The 25,473-nt window shown below is 48.1% G+C and overlaps 1 protein-coding gene across 2 annotated transcripts in view; it reads right to left on the reverse strand.

The window, feature by feature from the left end:
* LOC144762270 (ATP-binding cassette sub-family C member 10-like) overlaps positions 1 to 25,473 on the reverse strand; it is a 1,124,497-nt gene that overhangs the window by 915,861 nt on the left and 183,163 nt on the right. For both annotated transcript variants that reach the window (XM_078647414.1, XM_078647412.1), the window contains exon 3: positions 1,150 to 1,213. The gene's annotated coding sequence lies outside the window, so the exon portion shown is untranslated. The remainder of the gene's footprint in view (positions 1 to 1,149; positions 1,214 to 25,473) is intronic.

The raw sequence follows: 25,473 nt of genomic DNA on the forward strand, positions 1-25,473 counted from the left end.
CAGATTGGGAATCCGATATGGATTGGTGCATGCAGGCTGAGAGAGTGGTGTACGAAAGCTGGGGTTGCCCAGGGACCAAAATCTGGGCCCCATGGAATGAAAGTAGAGGTTGGTTGTGCACCCACTTTGGGGATACCTCTCCGTTTGTGGTGGACAATGAACCACTGTAATCTGGTGCTCTTTGACCATGGTCCTACTGACGACACCCGGATTTAAGCTCTTGTAGAATGTGCCCCTTTGTGTACTGCGTCGGATTGGTTCTTGGCCACATTTGTTTTTATCCTTATTGTATATTTTCATGACTGGTTTTTGTATTTGTGTTGATGTATGTGATATTATTTGTTTTGTCTTTATCAATAAAAAGATTTTTTTTTTAAAACAATGTACAAAAGATGTCTTGCATCAGACGCCCAACTTAAAGAACTCAGTAACCTGCAACCAGCAGAGGGGCCTGGTTAATCAGCCTTCCCCAATAGCTGAGTGTCAACTGAGCCCAGAAACATGTAACAAACCTGGCAGGGAAGAAGAGCCCCAAAACTAGAGCACTCATAAATCCACAGCTGCCCAGATTATTTTTCATTATTTTACTCTTATTACAATTAACATTGAAAGGCTGTTTTTCCAAGAGGCAAGCAGCCTCATATAGATTGTTCACAATTCATGTTTCATCTTCAAGCCCACATTAGTCTTCCCCGCCTACCACTCCCATCATGCTGTTAGGTCCTGGGAACACCTTGGAATGGGTTTTGCCATCACACTGAGTGATGCTGAGTCACAGTATAGCAGGTATATAAACACCAAGTGTGTACATAACCACCTAGTGGGAAGATGCATATAACAACCCAGTGTAAAGAATATCTATTGCATGTAAACAACTAGTGTGAAGTGTACAAGAACAATGAGAGTCATGTATTGATATGTATCTCAGCCCCTTTATTGAATGCAATACTCAAGTGTACTCTCAGTCCTTCAATGTGTCCTCCTGACTTGCAGCCTGCAATGAGCTTTCCCAAACTCTTGCAGGATTCTGGAAAATGTCTGCAGTCATCTTGGGCGTAGTCCTATTTAGACCGCACCCAAGTTCCAGAACATGCTTTGCCTCAGGTTTCATTAGGAAATGATCCCTGCTTGAACCCACTCCCACCTTACCTAAAAGATCTTCTTGGAAGTCTTTGAAATCTCCTAGTATCCAACACCTCTTGTATGAACATCCCTTAAAGGAAAAGAAACAAGGTTAGAGAAACTTCTCCAAGTTACTTGAAACTTAAGCATAAGATACCATATAGTAAAACAATTTGAAGGACATGGCTATACATAATAAGAGTATCAAAGTACTGAGGAATATTTTACCCAGGATATATTTTTGGCATACATCCAAATGTGTACAGATTGTTTATCCTAAAACTAGTAGGAAAGATGAGTAACTCACTTCTTTGTTGTTTAACATGTGAGAAAAAAAACCATCAAGAGAACTTAGAATTCAGAAACACTTCTTGTGAGAAAGTGCCCTCTTTCTTGCATGGTGTGCCCCCACTTTTTGCTGAATTGCTGATGTTCTTTGACTAAGTGTGCCATGGGCTCCTGCTAATCAGGTACACAGGGCCTATGATTCCTCCCTAAAAACTGCATTGAAGCCTAAAACCCAATTGGCATCTCTGGCCACATGTCAGGCCCTGGTAAATGGTACCAAAGGTACCCAGGGCACTGTGAACAGAGAAGGCCTCTAAGGGCTGCAGCACTTATTGTGCCATCCTTAGAGGTCCTGTACCCTGACACTCACACACTGCCTTTGCAAGCTGCTTTTCTTGGTGCAGAACAAAGTGAAGAGTCGACATGGCACACATCCCTGTGTGCCATGCCCACAAACCACTGCCCTGGCATACATCAGTCACTCCTCTAGCTGGTTGCCCTATGCCAGTGATGAGGGTACAGATGCATGAGCCCTGTACCCCTACAGTGCCCAAGTCCATTCCTGGGCACTGTAAGTGCAGTGCTGCCATTAAGAGTATATGGTACTGGGAGTTCATCATTAAGAACTCCACAACATCATAATTGGTACACGGAAGACTGGGAAGTTTGGTATCAAACTTCTCAGCACATTAAACCCACACTGATGCCAGTGTGGGATTTCATGTACAATGCACAACAGAGGGCATCTTAATGATGCCCCCTGAAACTCGACCAACTTCTAGTGACCTGACTGAGTGGCTGCCTAGGCTACCACCAACAGTGACCATCTTGCCTCCAACGCGAGTGGTCGTTCCCCCCGCTTCCTCCCTCACCTGTGGTATCGTAGTGCTTACATCTGCTTTGGCTGACTGGGCACTGTAATTTTACTTGCTAGCGCGCACTTTTGCTCATTTATTTTCATAGCGCTTTGGCTGAGTGTGAACTGTTATCGCATTTACCGTGCAGTACCTGTGATTATATTAGCTGCGCACTGTCTGCATTGCATTGGCTGTGTTGATATTTAAACTGTGTCACGATCTGCACTGTCTCCGCGCACGAACTCGCTCCCACCACGATAGTAGCGGTAACATCTTTTGGCCCTCATAGCGCCCCATTGCTCCTTGTAGTTGTTGTTGTTCGGCCATTTCCCAGGTTGACCCGAGCCCTCCCTCGACCTCGCTCCCGCCTCCCTGCTGCCCCTCCCACGCTCCGCCCCTCCACTATCCATTTATGACTAATGATCCAACGCGCAGCGTCCACGTGCAGCGTTCGCGCCCCAGTTGCGCCGAAGGTGCGCCAAAGGTAAGCCCGTCTATGCCCGTCCGCGCCTGGACTGCGCCCAGCGCCCGTCCCCCTGCTCTATGCCGCTCCCAACCCCCCAGAGTCACTTATGATGCCGCTACTCTCCTCGCCCTCAACGCCGGACGCACCCCACTTTGCTGCAAAGCTACCCCAGGACGTACCCACGGCCCATTCTCCTGCCTCTCCTGTAAGTTCAACTGCGTCAGGACCCTCACCAAACACACTTCCTCCACACACAGCTCCGAACCCAACGACTTGAAATGCATCCTACTGAACACCCGCTCGGTCCACAGACATGCAACCGAACTCTGGGACCTAATCGACACTGCGTCACCTGACATCGCCTTCCTTACTGAAACATGGATGAATGCATCTTCTGCCCCCGACATCGCCATATCCATACCGGACACTTACAAGATCATTCGAAAAGACCGCACCAATAAAAAAAACTGGCGGAGGCATCGCCATCGTCCATAGAAACACCATCAAAATTACAACCAGCTCTGACGTCAATCTTGCAACCGCCGAACACCTCCACTTTCAGATCCACACCGACCCCAGGACCACACTTAGAGGAACACTCATTTACAGGCCCCCAGGCACCCGATCTCAATTCAGTGACGACATCACTGACTTCGTCAGCCCGCACGCCCTCGCCTCCGAGAACTACATTCTTCTAGGAGACCTCAACTACCACCTTGACAACATTCACGACAACAACACCACCACCCTTCTGGACAACCTGTCCAATCTCGGACTCAAACAACTTGTTGACACCCCCACTCACATAGCCGGACACACGCTCGACCCTATCTTCACCTCCAGCAAGCACATCTCCTTCGATCATACTACAGCCCTCCACTGGACGGATCATAACTGTGTTCACTTCAGCTACAAAACAACCCTGACCCACACCCATCTACAACCCATTCCCCGAAGAAAATGGAACAAAATCTCCACCGAACAACTCCTCACATCACTCAGCCAAAACACTCCCACCCTGGCAACGGACCCAGACCTAGCGGCCACCAACCTCAGGCAATGGATTACCCACAGTGCGGACGAACTAGCACCCCTGAAAAAACACCAGTCGAAATCATCCAGCAAAAAAGCTCCCTGGTTCAATGATGACCTTAAAAAATCCAAGAAGACATGCCGCACCCTGGAGAAGAATTGGAGAAAAGAACCAACTTCAGACAACATGGACTCCCTCAAGCAGCCACCCGCAAACACCACCAACTGATCCGATCCGCCAAGAAATCAGCATTTAAGGACCGTCTCGACAACAATTCTCATAACAGCAAGGAACTCTTCAATATCGTCAAAGAATTCACCAACCCTCCCGCAGCATCCAACGACATCGCTAACTCCCAAGACCTCTGCGATGCGCTATCCTCCTTCTTCTACAACAAAATTGGCGACATCCACAACAGCTTCAAGAATACTCCCAATGACCAACTCACCCCACCCACTTCAGATCCCACCCCTCCAACTAACTACCTCAACTCCTGGAACCCAATCACCATTGAAGACACCATTCGCCTCATGAACTCAATCCACTCTGGCTCACCTTCTGACCCCTGCCCCCACTTCATCTTCAACAAAGCTGACTCCATCATCGCTCCCCAACTCCGCGATGTCATCAACTGCTCCTTCGACTCCGCCACCTTTCCAGAAATATGGAAACACGCCGAACTCAGCGCCCTTCTGAAAAAACCAACAGCAGACCCCTCAGATCTGAAAAACTAGTCAAGTCAAGTCAAGTCAAAGAATTTATATAGCGCACTACATACCCAGAGGGTCTCAAGGCGCTTAGGGAGGGGAGGAGGATTACTTATCAAATATCCACGGTTTAAGTTGCTTTCTGAATGCTAGGTGGTTCTGGGTAAGGCGAAGGTAAGTGGGGAGTGAGTTCCATGTTTTAGCTGCCAGGTATGAGAAGGATCTACCTCCCATGGTGGTCTTGTTGATGCAAGGTACAGTGGCGAGGGCTTGGCTGGAGGAACGTAGTTGGCGGGAGGGGGTGTAGAAGGACAGTCGTGAGTTGAGGCATTCTGGTCCGATATCGTAGAGTGATTTGTGTGCGTGGGTTAGAAGTCGGAAAGTGATCCTCTTATTGACGGGTAGCCAGTGGAGGTTTTTCAGGTGACCAGAGATGTGTTCGTTACGCGGGATGTCTAATATGATCCTGGCTGAGGCGTTTTGGATGCGTTGGAGTTTTTTCTGGAGTTTAGCGGTAGTACCTGCGTAGAGGGTGTTTCCGTAGTCCAGTCGGCTCGTGACCAGAGCATGGGTGACTGTTTTTCTGGTTTCGGTGGGGATCCAGCGAAATGTTTTTTTGAGCATGCGAAGAATGTTGAAGCAGGATGAGGAGACGGCGCTGACTTGTCTGTTCATTGAAAGTGAAGAATCCAGGATAACGCCTAGGTTCCGTGCGTGGTCTGTCGGGATGGGTGCTTTTCCAAGGGCTTCCGGCCACCAAGAGTCGTCCCATGCAGAGGGGGATGTACCTAAGATGAGGACTTCTGTTTTATCTGAGTTCAGTTTCAGACGGCTGTGTTTCATCCATTCGGCAACTTCTTTCATTCCTTCGTGTAGGTTAGTTTTGGCGGTGCTGGGGTCATTGGTGAGAGAAAGGATCAGTTGAGTGTCATCCGCGTAAGAGATGATGTTGAGGTTGTGTTGGCGGGCGATGGCCGCGAGGGGGCTCATGTATACGTTGAAGAGGGTGGGACTGAGTGAGGATCCTTGTGGTACACCACAGATGACTTCAGTGGCCTCGGACTTGAATGGTGGAAGGCGGACTCTCTGGGTTCTTCCGGTGAGGAACGAGGTGATCCATTCAAGTGCTTTTCCTTGTATTCCGATGTTTCTGAGGCGTTGTAAAAGGGTGCTGTGGCAGACTGTGTCGAAGGCTGCAGAGAGGTCGAGGAGGATGAGGGCGACTGTGTCTCCATTGTCCAGCAGAGTTCGAATGTCGTCTGTTGCTGCGATGAGGGCGGTCTCAGTGCTGTGTTTTGCTCGGAAGCCGGACTGTGAGGAGTCGAGGGATTTGTTGGCTTCGAGGAAGGCGGCGAGCTGGTTGTTGACAGCTTTCTCGATGACTTTGGCCGGGAAAGGAAGTAGCGAGATGGGGCGGTAATTTTTGAGTTCGGTGGGGTCCGCTGTGGGTTTTTTCAGAAGGGCGGTGAGTTCGGCGTGTTTCCAGCTTTCCGGGAAGGTGGCGGAGTTGAGTGAGCAGTTGATGACGTCTCGGAGGTGCGGTGCTATGACGGAGTCTGCTTTGTTGAAGATGTGGTGAGGCCATGGGTCTGTGGGGGATCCTGAGTGGATGGAGTTCATCAGGCGGATGGTGTCCTCAGTGGAGATTGGGTTCCAGTCGTTAAGGGTGTTCAAGGGGGGAGAATGTTCAGCATATGGTTGGGTGGGTTGGTCTCCGGGTTGGTTGTCGAAGCTGTTGTGGATGTCTGCAATTTTGTTGTGGAAGAATAAAGCCAGGGAGTCGCAGAGGGCTTGAGAGGGGGTGATGTCGTTGGAGTTGGCCGAGGGATTGGTAAATTCCTTGACGATGTTGAAGAGTTCCTTGCTGTTGTGGGCGTTGTTGTCTAGTCGGTCCTTGAATGCTGATTTCTTGGCCTTTCGGATTAGTTGGTGGTGTGTGCGGGTGGCGTTTTTGAAGGCGTCCTTGGTGCTAGTGGTTGGGTCTTTTTTCCAGGCCTTTTCAAGGGAGCGGCAGAGTTTCTTGGACTTCTTAAGATCATCGTTGAACCATGAGGCCTTCTTGCTGCCAGGTTTGCTCTGACGTTTTTTCAGTGGTGCTAGGATGTCGGCGCTGTTGGACAACCATAGGGTGAAGTTGGTGGCGGCTTGGTCTGGGTTAGAAGAGTGGGCTGGGGTGTTAAGAAGGAGCGATGAGGAGATCTGGTCGATGGTGATTTTGTTCCAGTTTCTTTGCAGAGTTGGTTGGGGGTGGTTGATGGGTTTCGGCTTGTTGTAGGTGAAGTGAACGCAGCTGTGGTCAGTCCAGAGGAGATCCGTAGTGTGGCTGAAGGAGACATGGTTGCTGGAGGTGAAGATAGGGTCGAGTGTGTGACCAGCGATGTGGGTGGGGGAAGTGACCAGTTGTTTAAGTCCGAGGTTGGCGAGGTTGTCCAAGAGGGTGGTGGTGTTGCGGTCGTTGTTCTTTTCAAGGTGAAAGTTGAGGTCTCCCAGAAGGATGTAATCTTTGGAGGGGATCGCGTGTGGAGTGATGAAGTCCGTGATGTCTTCACTGAATTTTGCGCGGGGTCCTGGTGGTCTGTAGAGGAGGGTGCCTCTGAGTGTGGTCTTGGGGTCGATGTGGATCTGGAAGTGAAGGTGTTCAGAGTTGGCGAGATTGACGTCAGAGCTGGTTGAGATGTGGATTGATTTTTTATGGACGATAGCGATTCCTCCTCCTGTGTGGCCGGTACGGTCCTTGCGTGTGATCTTATATTCTTCAGGGATGGCAATGGTGATGTCTGGGGCGGAGGAAGCGTTCATCCATGTTTCAGTTAGGAAGGCGACGTCTGGAGAGATGGTGTCTAGTAGATTCCATAGGTCAATGGCGTGCCTGTGGACCGATCGGGTGTTGAGAAGGATGCATTGTAGGTGGTTGGTGTCGGGAATCTGAGGTGTGATCGTAGCGGAGTTGGTGACGGTACCGACGAATTTGCAGGAGTAGCAGGAAAAGGGTCCATGGGTGTGTCCAGGAGCGGCTTGGACGCAGTTGGGGGAACGGCCGGGGTTGAGGGCTAGGAGGGTGGTGGCATCGTAGGTAATGCGGGAGGGCTGGGCAGCGCGAGGGGCAGGGGGTCTGGCGCTGGGCGCGGTCCAGGCGCGGACGGGCGTAGACGGGCTTACCTTTGGCGCACCTTCGGCGCGGATTGGGCGCGGTCGCTGCGCGTGAACGCTGCGCGCGGGAACTACTGTCATAAATGGATAGTGGAGGGGGAGGGGCGAGGGCGGCTCAGCTGGGAGGCGGGGCGGGCTGCACAAGACGACAACAACAAACAAAATGGAGGAGGGGGGAGCACAACAGAGCACTTGGGGAGAACGCGCTAACACAGCAGATAAATTAACAATCTAGAAGCCAAAGCGCTTTAAAAGCAAAGCGGCAGCCAGGCAGAGCTGTAGGCAATATTAAGGAGGCAAAATCGACAAAAAGCGCTGCCCAACGATACCAGTAGACGCCAGGGGCACTGGGAGCAACCACTCCGGCCAAAGCGAAGAGCGAGTCACAGCGCTTCTAGGTAGGGAAGCGCTGTTTGTAGTCTGTGGGAGGGCGGCTCAGCTGGGAGGCGGGGCGGGCTGCACAAGACGACAACAACAAACAAAATGGAGGAGGGGGGAGCACAACAGAGCGCTTGGGGAGAACGCGCTAACACAGCAGATAAATTAACAATCTAGAAGCCAAAGCGCTTTAAAAGCAAAGCGGCAGCCAGGCAGAGCTGTAGGCAATATTAAGGAGGCAAAATCGACAAAAAGCGCTGCCCAACGATACCAGTAGACGCCAGGGGCACTGGGAGCGACCACTCCGGCCAAAGCGAAGAGCGAGTCACAGCGCTTCTAGGTAGGGAAGCGCTGTTTGTAGTCTGTGGGAGGGCGGCTCAGCTGGGAGGCGGGGCGGGCTGCACAAGACGACAACAACAAACAAAATGGAGGAGGGGGGAGCACAACAGAGCGCTTGGGGAGAACGCGCTAACACAGCAGATAAATTAACAATCTAGAAGCCAAAGCGCTTTAAAAGCAAAGCGGCAGCCAGGCAGAGCTGTAGGCAATATTAAGGAGGCAAAATCGACAAAAAGCGCTGCCCAACGATACCAGTAGACGCCAGGGGCACTGGGAGCGACCACTCCGGCCAAAGCGAAGAGCGAGTCACTACTACCCATTTCCCTACTCCCTTTCCCGGCCAAAGTCATCGAGAAAGCCGTCAATAGCCAACTAGCAGCCTTCCTTGAATCCAATAACTCCCTGGATCCCTCACAGAACGGCTTTCGAGCCAAACACAGCACCGAAACCGCCCTCATTGCGGCGACCGACGACATCCGAGCACTCCTGGACAACGGTGAAACAGTGGCCCTCATTCTACTCGACCTCTCCGCCGCCTTCGACACTGTCTGTCACAACACCCTCATACAACTCCTCAACAACATCGGCATACAAGGAAAAGCCTTGGACTGGATCATCTCATTCCTAGCCGGGAGAACACAGAGAGTCCGACTCCCCCCATTCTACTCAGAGCCCACCGAAGTCATCTGCGGCGTACCTCAAGGCTCCTCACTCAGTCCCACCCTCTTCAACGTCTACATGAGTCCCCTCGCCTCCATCGCACGTCAACACAACCTCAACATCATCTCCTACGCCGACGACACCCAGCTAATCCTTTCCCTCACCAAAGACCCCAACACCGCCAAAAACAACCTTCACGAAGGTATGAAAGAAGTAGTCGAATGGATGAAACAGAGCCGCTTAAAACTCAACTCAGACAAGACGGAGGTGCTCATCCTAGGATCCTCCCCTTCAGCTTGGGACGACTCCTGGTGGCCTTCCGCTTTGGGATCTGCGCCCACACCCACAGACCATGCAGGTAACCTTGGCTTCATTCTAGACTCCTCCCTCTCAATGTCCAGACAAGTCAACTCCGTATCGTCCTCCTGCTTCAACGTCCTTCGCATTCTCAAAAAGATCTTCCGCTGGATCCCCCTCGAAACAAGAAAGACTGTCACCCATGCACTGGTCACGAGTCGACTGGACTATGGCAACACACTCTACGCCGGAATTACTACAAAATTGCAGAAAAAACTCCAGCGCATCCAAAACGCATCAGCGAGACTCATATTAGACATCCCGCGCCAAGAGCACATCACCGGTCACTTAAAAAACCTCCACTGGCTTCCCGTCAACAAAAGAATTACTTTCCGCCTTCTTACTCACGCACACAAGGCCCTTTATAATCTAGGACCCGAATGCCTCAACACCCGACTGTCCTTCTACTATCCCACCCGCCAACTAAGATCATCCAATCAAGCCCTCGCCGCAGTCCCGCGCATCCGAAAAACCACCATGGGTGGCAGATCCTTCTCCTTCCTGGCTGCCAAGACCTGGAACTCACTCCCCACCCACCTCCGCCTTACTCAGAATCACATCTCCTTCAGAAAAGAACTGAAAACATGGCTATTCGATAAAAAGTAAACCCCTCCCCCAGCGCCTTGAGACCCTCTGGGTGAGTAGTGCGCTTTATAAATACCTGAACTTGAACTTGAACAGACATGTTTCTGGACCCCTGGGTCGAGAGCTGCTGCTCTCGGGAGCCTGAAACATTGCACATCCTGGGACGAGGTGCCAAGCCTCCTCCCCCAAGTTGGGCAGGGTCCACGAAGGGGAAGCTTCAAAGGCATATCGCCTTTGTGAGCCTCTCCAGACCAATTGCTGCTTTCAGCAACTGGTCCCCACTGGTTCTACCCCCCACTTTGGGCAGGAGACCCGGCAGGAAAAACAAGTGAGGAAGAGAGGTGTGCCCACCTCTACCAACTCCACCCCTCAGGTGGAGGAGGCGAGGTAAAGCACAACCTCAAGTCCCCGCCATCTTGAGGATGGGGGGACCCAGCCAAGGGTCAGGCTCATGCCCTCCTCCCACTGGAGAGTGGCAGAATAGGGGGTGTGCCGACCCCACGGAAGGGACCCACTGGTTCCTGCCCTTTACCTACCTGTAACGCCCCTTACATTTTGCATTTAAGGGGCACCCTGAACCTTGCTTCCTTAGATCCAGACAAGAAACAAGAAAGAAGATAAGAAGGACTTACGAGCCATGCAGAGCTAACAAGGGGATGATGCCCACTGATTTGGCCCCAGCGCTACCGGCCTGTCTCCCCCTCAAACCTGCTCCTGCGAAATCCAGGTGTGTCCTGCAGCCAGCAACCTCAATAAACTCAGAGGACTGGCCTGCCTTCACTTCTAAAGACTGCATCTCCCGTGAACACCAGATTTGTTCAAACTGCAGCTTCTGGCACCAGTCAGAGACCGCAAATCCAGCCCACTGCGAACCCGGCCTAAGCTCGAGTGGAAAAACACCACGAGGAGGTCACCCCGGTGATCCTGACCCAAGATCCGGCGACCCCTGACCTGCCTCAAGCCAACGCCTGCAGCCTAAATCCAGAAGGCCTCCCCAACCACGACCAGGAGCTGGTGAGAAGATCCGACCCCAAAAGGCACCCCTGCAGCAGGCGCCCGACAGCCTTGTGTGCGCAAATCGACGGTGCCTAACCAACCCTTAACTTCTCAACTTACCACTCCAAGTGGTGGTCGCCCCCAGAAGTTCTTCGTCTCCCGGCCTGCAGTGCTTGCAAACCGGAGGTTCTCCATAGAAAACAACAGGGCGCCCGAAGTCGAAACAGCACTTTGCACCCGGCCGCCCCAGTGCAGCTGAGGGTGCACTTTTTGTGCTACTATGTTTTCCCATTTGCCCTGACCCACAACCCAGTGGTCTGCTTGGCAGCAGCCTCCAACCGGGGGCCCCTTATCCCCCATTGGATAACATTGGCCCTCAACACTCTGCACCCGACCGCCATAGTGCCGTTGAGGGTGCAACAACAGTACATCACTGATCCTGGGGGAACCCTGAGTCTAACCCCAGAACCTTAACTCACTCAGTCGATTACTTACCTGTGAACCGTTAACTTGTTTTTCCTACATAGGATAATATTGACAATTTTCTTCCAAAAAGTTTCCAAGTGTGGAGTTTTGAAATCTAAAGATATTCTTTAAAAATTGCACAAATAACCAAAACGTATTTACTTACCTGTTTACAGGAAATGTCCCAGTGCTGAATCCAGGTATCCAGCACTGAGTAAGAAAAGTAACGTACAAAGTAACTTACCAGTGATTTACTGAAAAAGCCTATTCATTTCAATGTACTGTATTTGCTAAGTGTTGCAACCTACTGCATCCCCTGTAAATCAAACAAAGTACAATTGCTAATGCATTTTCAAACTGTTCTATATCCAGTAACTTATTACTGAAAAGTATTTAATGCCTACCTGTGCCAGGCTTGCTTGGTTCTAAAAATAAAACAACAGTAAATATTTTTATACAAACACAATTGGCCTAGAGTTCGGTTATTGAGTGTGTGAATTCATTTGCTGACTGAGTGTGTACATCAAATGCTTAACATTGTCCTCTGATGCTGCCTTACTGATCGACCACTCTACCACAATTAGAGAGTAAGGTTCTATCTAACTTTAAACTATGCCTACCTCTGGGGTCACTTGGACTCCATACACACTATACCTCATTTTGGTGTAGTATATATAGAGCCAGTTTCTTACACTTTTCGAACTGAATTGTAGTATGTTCTGTAAGTAAAAATAATATCTATGTGGGTGAGTATTTTGAGTGGTATGAGTGCGTAACGCCAAGCACTTGAAATAATACATATGCGTGTGTGTGTGTGTGTGTGTGTGTATGTATATATATCTACTAGCAGCCCGTCCCGACGTTGTCCGGGAGCAATTAGGCTTCAGGGCCCCCGCCCGGCCCGACGTTGTCCGTGGGTCCCCCGGAGCCTTCCTCCTGTAATGCAGTATTATACCTCTGTTTACTTTGTACGCTTTTGTAACCTGCACACGTCACTTTTTCCTCCTGTAATGCACCGTTTGGCTCACTTTTGTAATGCACCGTTTGCTTCCTCTTGTATTTTGTTGTCTCACGATTGTCATTTTTGCTTAATTTAATGTAACGCTTGCTTACTTTGTACGCTTTTGTAACCTGCACATGTCACTTTTTCCTCCTGTAATGCACCGTTTGGCTTACTTTTGTAATGCACCGTTTGCTTCCTCTTGTATTTTGTTGGCTCACGATTGTCATTTTTGCTAAATTTAATGTAACGTTTGCTTTTGTATTTTGCCGCCGCTCACCGCTCCTAAATAAATAAATAAATAACCTACCTCATCCGCCGCTCACCGCTCCTCCCCGCCTGTCCGCCGCTCCTCACCGCCTGTCCGCCGCTCCTCACCGCCTGTCCGCCGCTCCTCACCGCCTGTCCGCCGTTCCTCACCGCCTGTCCACCGCTCCTCACCGCCTGTCCGCCGCTCCTCACCGCCTGTCCACCGCTCCTCACCGCCTGTCCGCCGCTCCTCACCGCTCCTCCCCGCCTGTGCGCCGCTCCTCCCCGCGCTCATGTCCACCGATCCTCTTCGCGCTCCTGTACGCCGCTCCTCCCCGCGCTCCTAACGTCAGCACGCACGTCGCGGCCGGCGCTTCTTCCAAGGGACTACTTTTTTTTGGGTAAATATTTGAAAATACGTATATTTATTACGTTTATATAGCCTATGTCCATCTGCACACCCTGACGATTACAACGATGTATCGGGTGTGTGGATTGGCGCTGTGGTTCCCGAGTTTACCCGCCTCAAAGGTTCAAAGTTCTTCCTTTATAATAGTAGTATAGATATATATATATATATATATATTCGTCACGTTGTCTGCTGTAAATTTGATACAGACTCCAGCACGCTTGGGGATACTGCAAATATTTATATTTGTAGGTTCTTACGGTGAAGCATCCATACTATAAGGGAGGACCCAAGAGGTTTATTATTATTGTGGAAAAGGAAACTCATTCTAAGACGCTGAGAATCATTTCCTCTGAAAAGATTCCATGCCAAATCAGGCTGCTCGCAGGCAATTAGTAACATATCTCTGTGGAGGTTATTTTGGATGGGAACCCAAGTCAATCATAGACCTCACTAGTGTAATTTTGTCTAAGGCTCGTCAGCCTCCCTCTGGAATTCTGGCAGTGTCAACAAATCAAGGCCCTCTTCCCTAAGTCTAAATGATCTTCCGTGATATAATTCAATTTTAGAATAAGAAAGATTGGATGTCTGGAGCAGGGTCCATATTGTCTCTATGAAGGCTCGTAGCAGAATTAAAAATTAAGTCCTAGTCGATTGGGATAACAGGACACAACAATCATCAACACAGTGAGAGCCCTCTGTCCGTATGAGGAAGTAGCTATCAGGTGCCAGCTAAACATTACATAATCTTTGCTATTTACCTAGTGGCAGACGTAATAGCACATAATATATGTGTTAAATATATGGAACTTCACTACTTAGCTGGCTGTAGGATAAGTAGCAGAGATTAAGTACTATTTGATTGGCAATCTGACAAATAGCGTGAACGAGGTCTTGATTTAGCTGAACATTAGCAAAACAAGCATTGGCAATGCAATAGGTCTCGCATTAGGAAGGTTTGTGCTATTGGTATTGTAAATCACACATTTTTTATTTATGTGTTGGTTTTGAAAATAGCGAAATTAATAGCTTAGTCATTTACAATGCCAATAGTTATAACTTTCGCAAATGTGACACCTACAGCATTTGTAATGCAATATGTGTTGTATTTACGTGACTTAGATGTATTGCTATTACAAATAACAATGGCTTTTCATGTTTTTTTAATAATGAATACTTAAATAAAAGTTATTGTAATTTATAATGGCAATAGCTTAAACTTTTGTAAATAACTTTTGTGAAGATTATGTTCAGTGTATTTTATTGTGACAAAAATCCAAGAACCAAAGTAAAATGTTAACATCTTTTTGTGACATTTGTAATAAAGCTTGAAACATTGAGAGAACATATTTGAACTAATTGTTGTTGAATGGTTCCACAGATTGATGCTGTGGTGGTGCTGAGTGATGTTGTGGTGGTGCTGAGTGATGTTGTGGTGGCGATGAGTGATGCTGTGGCGTTCAGTGATGTTGTGGTAGCGCATAGTGATGTTGTGGCGCCCCTGAGTGAGGCTGTGGTGGTGCTGAGTGATGCTGTGGTGATGTGATAGATAGAGTGAGTGCGATAGATAGATAGAGTGAGGGCGATAGATAGAGTGAGGGCGATAGATAGATAGATAGAGTGAGGGCGATCGATAGATAGAGTGAGGGCGATAGATAGATAGAGTGAGGGTGATAGATAGATAGAGTGAGGGCGATAGAGTGAGGGCGATAGATAGACAGAGTGAGGGCGATAGAGTTAGGGCGATAGATAGATAGAGTGATGGCGATAGAGTGAGTGCGATAGATAGAGTGAGTGCGATAGATAGAGTAAGGGCGATAGATAGAGGGCGATAGATAGATAGAGGGCGATAGATAGATAGAGGGCGATAGATAGAGTGAGGGCGATAGATAGATAGAGGGCGATAGATAGAGTGAGGGCGATAGATAGAGTGAGGGCGATAGATAGAGTGAGGGCGATAGATAGATAAATAGATAGATAGAGTGAGGGCGATAGATAGATAAATAGATAGATAGAGTGAGGGCAATAGATTTGACGACATGAGTGTGCACGTATTACTGCTGCAATAAAAAAAATTGTTACTTTTTTTTTTTAAATAGAGTGAGGGCAATAGATAAATAATAATAGATAAATAGATAGAGTGAGGGCGATAGATAGAGTAAGGGCGATAGATAGAGGGCGATAGATAGATAGAGGGCGATAGATAGAGTGAGGGCGATAGATAGAGTGAGGGCGATAGATAGAGTGAGGGCGATAGATAGATAAATAGATAGATAGAGTGAGGGCGATAGATAGATAAATAGATAGATAGAGTGAGGGCAATAGATTTGACGACATGAGTGTGCACGTATTACTGCTGCAATAAAAAAAAATTGTTACTTTTTTTTTTTTAAATAGAGTGAGGGCAATAGATAAATAATAATAGATAAATAGATAGAGTGAGGGCGATAGATATATAGAGTGAGGGCGATAGATAGACTGAGGGCGATAGATAGACTGAGGGCGATAGATAGAGTGAGGGAGATAGATAGATAGATAGATAGATAGATAGATAGATAGATAGATAGATAGATAGAGGGCGATAGATAGAGTGAGGGCGATGGATAGATAGAGTGAGATAGAGTGAGGGCGATAGACAGATAGTGAGGGCGATAGACAGATAGATAGAGTGAGGGCGATAGATACAGGGCGATAGATAGAGTGAGGGCGATAGATAGAGTGAGGGCGATAGATAGATAGAGTGAGGGCGATAGATAGATAAATAGATAGATAGAGTGAGGGCAATAGATAGATAGATAGAGTGAGGGCAATAGATAGATAGAGTGAGGGCGATAGATAGAGTGAGGGCGATAGATAGAGTGAGGGCTATAGATGATAGAGTGAGGGCTATAGATGATAGAGTGAGGGCGATAGATAGAGTGAGGGCGATAGATAGATAGAGTGAGGGTGATCGATAGATAGATTGAGGGCGATAGATAGATAGAGTGAGGGCGATAGATAGATAGAGTGAGGGCGATAGATAGAGAGTGAGGGCAATAGATAGAGTGAGGGCGATAGATAGATAGAGTGAGGGCGATAGATAGATAGAGTGAGGGCGATAGATAGATAGAGTGAGGGCGATAGACAGATAGCGTGAGGGCGATAGATAGAGTGAGGGCGGAAGATAGAGTGAGGGCGATAGATAGAGAGAGGGCGATAGATAATCCTCTCTACCTTAAAACCAAACAACCACTTCAATGACCCGCTACCCTCCAACTGCCTCGCCGCTGCCTCCCAATCCATCGTTCCTTGCTGGACTACAATTATCAACGCCTCTCTCCAGCAGGGATTGATCCCGGACCCTTTGAAAGCCGGCCAAGTCCTCCCTATCTTGAAAAAACCTTCACTGGACCCAGCCTCCCCTGACAATTTCAGGCCTATCTCCAATATCCCGCTTCTAGCCAAAGTATTGGAGAAGTGTGTTCAACAGCAACTTAGCCAGCACATCAACAACTTCCACCTACTAGATGACTTCCAATCTGGATTCAGACCAGGGCACAGCACCGAAACTGCTATGCTCCACATCGTGGACGATGTCATCCTAGCCCTAGATCAAGGCAAAACATGCCTTCTAATCCTCCTTGATCTATCCTCCGCCTTCGATACGGTCAACCATGAAAAATTACTTGAACGCCTCAGACTCAGGATGGGTCTGGATGGCGTGGTACTAGAATGGTTCAGGTCCTTCCTCCACAACCGCTCTCAGAGATTCCTCATCCACCGCAAACTATCAGCTCCCACCCCGGTCACTGTCGGAGTACCCCAAGGTTCAACCCTCTCCCCCACCCTCTTTAACCTTTATCTAGAGCAACTCACTGAAGTTCTTCGTGCCGCCAACATCTCCTACCATATGTATGCGGACGACACCCATTTATACATCAACATCTCCTCGCTCAATGAGATCGTCGACCTGAACGAGACCCTGAAATTAACTGTCCAATGGCTAGCCAATAACCAACTCAAACTGAATGCAAAGAAAACTGAATTTCTCCTAATCTCCCCATCAAAAGCCAACCCGGAGACTCAGACCTGGATTAAGACCATCACAGCCCTGAACTGCCCACCGACCGTTGTGGACTCTGCCAAATCCCTGGGCATTATCCTCGACAGTAACCTCAATATGAGAGAGCACATTAACTCGATGGCCAAAGCAGCCAGGTTCCACTTGAGCTACCTCTGGAAGCTGAAACCTTTCATCGATGCACCGGACTTAAAAACGGCAGTTCAGCCACTTGTCATCTCCAGACTGGAATACGGCTGTTCCACCCTCTCAGGATTACCTAAGACCTCCTTAGCGCCTCTAAAAGCCTGCCTCAACGTGGCTGCCAGACTACTCACAGATACCAGGAAGTTTGACCACATCTCTCCACACATGAAGGCGCTGAACTGGCTCCCCCTGGAAGCCAGAATCCAGCTGAAATTGGCCTGCACTAAACACAAGGCCCTATACACAAACTCCCCTGCTTATTTGGCACAGAAACTAGTAATATCCGGGGGAAGCAGGAACTCCAGGTCCGCCAGAAACCTCCTGCTCCAACCTGCCACCTTTAAAAAAAAAAGAACCTACAACAGGGCGTTCAGCAGAGTAGCACCAAGAATTTGGAACTCTCTTCCACCCTCCATCAGGAAAATCCCTCTTCTAGCACGCTTCAAAAATGAGACCAAAACCTTCCTCATGGGCAAATTCCTCGCCTAAGGCCTGCCTTCAATCACCCCATTGAGCGTGCTACTCCTTGACTACCGCCTCCCTAATCACGAACTGCCCTCGACGAGAACATTTGGAACATTGTTTTTGCTTCTGACTCTGACCATGACTGTAACCATACTTGTTGTTCTTGTTTGTCCCTGCACCTTATTCATTTTGTTTGTTCAACAATGTAAACCTTGTAAAGCGCTCTGATACCCTCACTGGTCACGTTCACGCTCTATAAAACACAAAAATAAATAAATAAATAAATAAATAGATAGAGGGCGATGATAGATAGATAGAGTGAGTGCGATAGAGTGAGGGCGATAGACAGATAGAGTGAGGGCAATAGATAGAGTGAGGGCGATAGATAGAGTGAGGGCAATAGATAGAGTGAGGGCGATAGATAGATAAATAGATAGATAGATAGAGTGAGGGCGATAGATAGATAAATAGATAGATAGAGTGAGGGCAATAGATAGATAGAGTGAGGGCGATAGATAGAGTGAGGGCAATAGATAGAGTGAGGGCGATAGATAGAGTGAGGGCGATAGAGTGAGGGTGATAGATAGATAGAGTGAGGGCGATAGATAGATAGAGTGAGGGCGATAGATAGATAGAGTGAGGGCGATAGATAGATAGAGTGAGGGCGATAGATAGAGTGAGGGCGATAGATAGAGTGAGGGCAATAGATAGAGTGAGGGCGATAGATAGAGGGCAATAGATAGAGTGAGGGCAATAGATAGAGGGCGATAGATAGATAGAGGGCGATAGATAGAGTGAGGGCGATAGATAGATAGAGTGAGGGCGATAGATAGAGTGAGGACGATAGATAGAGTGAGGGTGATAGATAGAGTGAGGGCGATAGATAGAGTGAGAGCGATAGATAGAGTGAGGGCGATAGATAGAGTGAGGGCGATAGATAGAGTGAGGGCGATAGATAGAGTGAGGGCTATAGATAGAGTGAGGGAGATAGATAGAGTGAGGGCAATAGATAGAGGACGATAAATAGAGTGAGGGCGATAGAGTGAGGTCGATCGATAGAGTGAGGGCGATAGATAGATAGATAGATAGATAGATAGATAGATAGATAGATAGATAGATAGATAGATAGATAGATAGATAGAGTGAGGGTGATAGATAAGAGTGAGGGCGACAGATAGATAGATAGGTAGATAGATAGATAGAGTGAGGGTGATAGATAGATAGATAGAGTGAGGGCGATAGAGTAAGAGCGATAGGTAGAGAGATAGAGTGAGTGCGAGATAGATAGATCGATAGATAGATAGATAGAGGGTTGTGTGTGGTTGTGGTTCTGTGTGTGGTTGTGTGTGTGTGCGTGTGTGCTTGTGTGTGTGCTTGTGTGTGTGGGGTTGTGTGTGTAGGGTTGTGTGTGTGGGGTTGTGTGTGTGGTTGTGTGTTGTGTTTGGGATTGTGTGTGTGGTTGAGTGTGGTTGTGTGTGGTTGTGTGTGCTTGTGGTTGTGTGTGTGTGGTTGTGTGTGTGTGGTTGTGTGTGTGTGGTTGTGTGTGTGTGTGGTTGTGTGTGTGTGGTTGTGTGTGTGTGGTTGTGTGTGTGTAGTTGTGTCTGTGTGGTTGTGAGTGTGTGGGGTTGTGTGTGTGGGGTTGTGAGTGTGGGGTTGTGAGTGTGGGGTTGTGAGTCTGTGGGGCTGTGTGTGTGGGGGGTTGTGTGTGGGGGGTTCTGTGTGTGGGGGGTTGTGTGTGGGGGGTTGTGTGTGTGGGGTTGTGTGTGTGGGGTTGTGTGTGTGTGTGGGGTTGTCTGTGTGTGGGGTTGTCTGTGTGTGGGGTTGTCTGTGTGTGGGGGTGTGGGGGTGGGGGGTTGTGTGTGTGTGGGTGTGTGTGTGGGGGGGTTGTGTGTGGGAGGGGTGTGGGGGGGTTGTGTGTGGGGGGTTGTGTGGGGGGGTTGTGTGTGTGGGGTTGTGTGTAGGGGGGGTGTCTTCCAGGGCAGGTGCTTTGGAAACTGGGCGAACATTTTAATGAGGGTTGTCTCAGTTACTATGCATGAAGCTTCTAACTAGAAATCGATCAGCCAGGATCGAATAAAATTGCAGTGTTTCTGGCAGTGTAACGGACCACCTGATGTACTGATGTATAATTTATTCATCAGCCAATATGGCTCCACTGTAATTATTCCCCATCGCTGCCTTTTGGGTATGGAAACCAAAGACATGTTGCTGCTATGCCTCCATTGTGTCTGAGATTCTCAGTGATAAACTGGGACCATGTACCTTTTTCAAGGTGGATATTTTTTCAAGGTACATAGCCAACTGAGCCCTCACACACAATTTACAGTTACACTGTTTCGACAAATATCTTCTATATAGGTTGCACTGCTAGAGTTCTCTAGGCTAGAGAAATCCAGAGCATAACAAATGTTAACTTATGTTATCTGTGCTCTTGCTTTTCCCAGCTTGCAAACTATGTTAAACTACATTAAAATGACACGTTTTAATTGAAAAAAATCGGGAAACGGTAATATTGTTCTGATGATAGATGTGTGAATAAAATGGTATTTTAAAATAATATGCTGCAACTCCTTCTGCATCATGGAAAGGATTCAGGCTAGCTTGGCTCAACAGCAATTTTAACTCTAGGCGGGGTGTCAGACAAGGTTGTATTCTGGCACCCCTTCTATTTACAATATACATTAATGACTTGGAAAAATCCTTGGCTGGGGTTAGGGCAGATATTCCACGTGCAGGGGGGTCGGGTATCCCGGTCCTCCTGTACGCGGATGACGCCGTATTAATTGCCCGGACAGGGGTGGGCCTCCAGAGGCTGCTGGATAACTTCGGCACCTTTATGGAGTCATTAGATCTAACAGTTAACAGTAGCAAATCCCACGTAATGATTGTGGGACGTTGCAGGAAGATCAGTAAGGTCCCCACATTTAGATGCCTGGGTAACCATCTCTCTAGGGTACCGGTGTTTAATTACCTAGGCGTCTTATTTGACAAAAAGGTTAATTGGCTCCCCCAGCAGAAACAGAAAAGTAATGCTGTTATAAGATCTACATCAGCCCTTCTTAATTTTGCAAAAAGGTTGGGAGCTAGACCCTTGGAGGCCATGCTAAAAATATATAAGTCTAAATGTTGTGGAATTGCATCCTATGGGGCCGCTATATGGGGTTACGCTTCTGTCAGCAAAATCCAACTTGTGGAAAACAGATTTCTTAGATCCTTGTTGTCGGTTCCACAGTCAACCCCAACTCTTTCTATACATTCTGAATTAGGTCTAGGTTACATTACAGATCACTTAAAAATAGCTCCCCTGATTTGCTGGGCAAATACGTGGCTGAATGAGGAAATTACTCTTAACCATCTTATCCTCAAAGATTGCTTAGCTCTGGAGAAGGCAGAGGGAATCCCATGGCTGGCATACGTTAGAGCGGCGTGTGTCAGACTGGGCCGACCTGAACTATATACAGCCCCAGAGGGAATTAAGAAAGAGGACGTGGTTTGGATCAAACATAATTTTAGAATCTTGTTGGAGGCAGATAGAGAGTAAGAGGAGCTTATAAAAAAGGGTGCAAGAAGTATTTACCTTTTACAGTCGTCCCCCTTAATAGAACCTTACTTAAAGATTGTCACGAAACCCTTCCATCGTTTTTTGTTGACAAGATTTAGGTTTAATTTAATACACCTCACCTTAGGTTCCTTTTCGCACTGGGCTAAACCTGAAGAATCTGCACCATGCTCCTGTGATAATTTTTCCACACAAGATACACTTCATTTAATTATGTTTATAGACCGGTTGAGCTGAATGCACTGGAACACAGTGGCCCAAAAGGACATAACAGCAAACTCACACTCAAAATCAGATGTACCCTGTGAGTCAGCCGAGGGAGAGTGTTGGCCCCTCTTGCTTTTCTTAAAGCGTATAAATGGCATGGAAACCCATCTATGTTCAGTATGGAAAAACATGCCACAGATGAGGAAATTGCCCGGTTCTAGTCTTGTAATATGCAGGCAAGGCTGTTCTACTATCTAGAACTTCAAATAGGCGCCAAATATTGCTAGATACTTACAGCAACTTTATCAATGACTATCAGCCCGTCCCAACGTTGTCCGGGTATGAAATAGAATGTGTGTAATGTGTGTATTTGGCAAGGGCAATTTATTTTAAAATCTCGCAGTAGACAACATTTTCTGTTTCATTAGAATAGGGATGGAGAAGGCCCAGCTGCAGCCCTGGTTGATGTTAGCAGGCGCGTGCAATTGGTGTAGTGATCCGCCGCCTGAGCCAGGCTACAGCCATGGTTGATGTTAGCAGGCGCGTGTAATGTCGTTGAATGAGAGAGTTATCAGCCGCGGGTAAATCTGTTTAATGAGAGAGTTGAGTGACAGCGAGTAGGAGTGGCTGCAGTAATTGTCCCCGCAGACACGCTCATTTGCGTGTTCCCCCGCTTGAGGCCCAGATGCAGGCCTGTTTGATGTTAGCAGGCGTGTGTTCCCCCGCTTAAGGCCCAGCTGCAGCCCTGGTTGATGTTATCAGGCGCGTGTAATTAGTGTACTGATCCGCCGCCTGAGCCCGGCTAGAGCCATGGTTGATGGTAGCGGGCGCATGTAATTTCGTTGAATGAGAGAGTTCAGTAACAGTGCGCAGGAGAGGCTGTAGTAACGTTACTTACCAGGCCTCCAGGTGAACGCGTTTGTCACGCCCCCAGCACACGGCCACACCAGACGATCTTCTGATTAATGTATGACCCACATGGTATGAAGGGCGGAACGTAGCACACGCCCCCAGCGTGCCCCTTGATGCGGTGCAATTGAGTTCACATGGCATGAAGGCCGGACACACGCCCCCAGCGTTTCTCACTCCCCCAGCGTGCCCCTTGATGCTGCGCAGCAACGTAATTGGCGCTTGTATGTACGACTCACATGGCATGAAGGGCGGACAAACGCCCCCAGCGTTTGTCACGCCCCCAGCGTTTGTCACGCCCCCAGCACACGCCCACAGCCCACGATGTGATGGCCGTACCACACTCCCCCAGCGTTAGTCAGCCCCCAGCCCACGCCCACAGCACAACGCAGACACCCCACAAGGGACTACTTTGCTTGCACGGTTCTTTTACCTTTTAAATGTATAGAGGAGTTGGCATAACGGCTAAGGCGCTCGACCTCGGACCTGGGGATCTGGGTTCGAGTCTTGGTAACGAAGCCAAACATCCTGTGATTCTGGGCAAATCACTTAATCTCCCCGTGCCTAACAAAAATGAATGTGTGTCCTCATGTAACGTAACTGGTGCTATGTAAAGCGCTCTCATACCTGATTCAGTTCGGGTCAAGATCGCGCTATATAAAACTCAGCAAAAAAAAAATATATATATATATATAGTGGCCGTCTGCATAGCCTATGTCCTTCTGCTGCAACTGCCATTTCCAACGCTGTATTGGGTGTTGTGATTGGTGCTGTGGTTACTGAGATTACCCGCCTCAAAGGTTTGGGCTCTCTCTTTATAATATTAGTATGGATATGGATTTGAGTTTAAACACTATCCAAACCAATTCACTCGTCATGAAACTTGAGCCTAAAACATTAAAACAGAGGGGCTGAGATAGTCAAAGTGCAACATTTTACATATCTGGGCATCCCCTTTGCTGCTAGCATGACCTGGGGTCACTTACTTAAATGTAGGGTGCATCAACTTCAAAGATCGATTGAGTCGGTTTTCAACTTTGCAACAAAAAACAAGTCCCAAGGTGCAAAGAAAGCTTGCACTAGCTAAGCCACTTGCGCATGGGGCTCTCTGTACCTCCTAATCTTCTCGTGGTTTGGCTGAGGGACTGATTTATTTCCATTTCATTCCACATCAAAACACAGAAAAATATTAAAGATCTACCAGCAGGTGGGGCTGCTGCCTTCTGATTTTATCTGTGAACGGACAAGCTATGGTTCTATGGCAGCAAAAGGAAAGTAAAACAGCAGTACTGCCCAGACCAGCCAAGGCTGCCACTTTTCTCTAAGAGAAATAATTTAACTGCAGATTATTTTCCAAGCTGCGTTACTTTTACTGATAAAAATGGGCAATGGAAACTTTTAAATGTGGGGCTAGTCAGTGATTATTACGTAGTTCCGATTTATAAAAGTACTTTTTTAATTTGTGCATGCAGATTCTGTGGGTCTGTCCTGCATTTGTGATGTCAGCCCGGTGTTTAATTAGTAAAAAAAACAAGCTCTCGGCATTGGGTGGCGGGGGCGGGGGAGCGGCTTCCTTTGAAGTCTGATGCCCAGGCTCAGACAAATGGTGTGGGTGTGCGATGTGGCTGGTGATGTGCATGCGCCTGTGTAACGGCCCGGGGCCTTCACAGTCACAGGGAACTAGACATGAGTCACATAAACTGTTATCAACTGCTTCCTCTCATTCATTATACTCTCCACAGAACACCGAAACGGAGTTGGAAATACAATCTGGACAATGGCCCTTTAATTCAGACTGGAGCTACGAATGGGAGGAGTCAACACACGACGCAGAGACGTCTTATGTGAGGAAAGACGAATCAGGTGTGTGTTTATTCACCCGGAGGGAGCGAGCAGGAGAGCGGAGCGGAGTGGAAGCGAAGTAGAGAAGAGTTCACTGGAGTGCGAGGAGAGGAGGTCATCAGCCGAAGAAAGGGACGAGACGAAGGAGAAGCCAGGAGGCCACCGTTATCACGAACCGCCCAGCTATACACCCGCGGGAGGTGTATGGCTCACACAGGTACGGGATAAACTCAAGGGCTGGGTTAATCGTAAAGGAGCATTTACCGAATAACCCAAGGTATCCTCTATCCCTGGTAACCCCCCCCCCCCCCTGAGCACTGAACCCTCACATCGCCAGTAGTCAAGAGTGTATCACGAGTTGTTTGGTCCCCACACCTTTTCCCTTAAACTGCTAGAAAACGCGAACAAGCAACTGATATCCTGTTGTCTCCCTTTGTTTAACCGAGCGGCAAGACGGAACCCGAAGAGCCATTACCACGACGGAAACCCCACAGAGGGCGTCGAGCAGACTCAGCCGAATCCGGTATTCGAAAGGCGGCCAGAAGTCGATCACCAAGAGGCACGATATCCACCAGGAAGAAAAATTCGGACTCACTGTATATAAAAATAAAACCCAAGAAGACTAAAATTAACGTGTTGCCTATTAATCCCGCACCCGTAACAGCCTGGCTCACATGCACTGTAACTAATCCGCAGTTTGGGTAGATTTTTCGAAAGCCTTACTATAATCTCGCCCACCATCCCTAAGGGATGGTATAGGCGAGACCTAAAAAAGACTGCAAGCAATGGCAGGGTGCTGGCCATCTTGTGATGAGGTACAGAAAAATTGCATATAAAAATGGATAAAAGTATGTTCGAGAGTAAATGCCTGAATTAAGCAAAGTTGTTTATAGACAGTAAAATCACTTTGGAATAAAAACATTTATGTTGGTATAAAATTAAAAGATGTAGAAATCATATCTGCTTTTGGTTATGGCACATAGATATTCTGATATATGCTTCAGTCTGGAGGTAATTAGAATAATTAATATGTTTTTAATGCATGTTACCTAAATGTCTTGTTTTTTTTTTGTTTTTTTTTTCAAAGACCTTTATTGCAAATAAGACATATACACAGCAGTGTGCCTACAACCCGATGTCAGGGCCGGCTGCAAATAGTACAGTATCAATAGCGCAGAGCACTC

Source organism: Lissotriton helveticus, chromosome 6, assembly GCF_964261635.1.
Source record: "Lissotriton helveticus chromosome 6, aLisHel1.1, whole genome shotgun sequence".
NCBI lineage: Eukaryota > Metazoa > Chordata > Amphibia > Caudata > Salamandridae > Lissotriton > Lissotriton helveticus.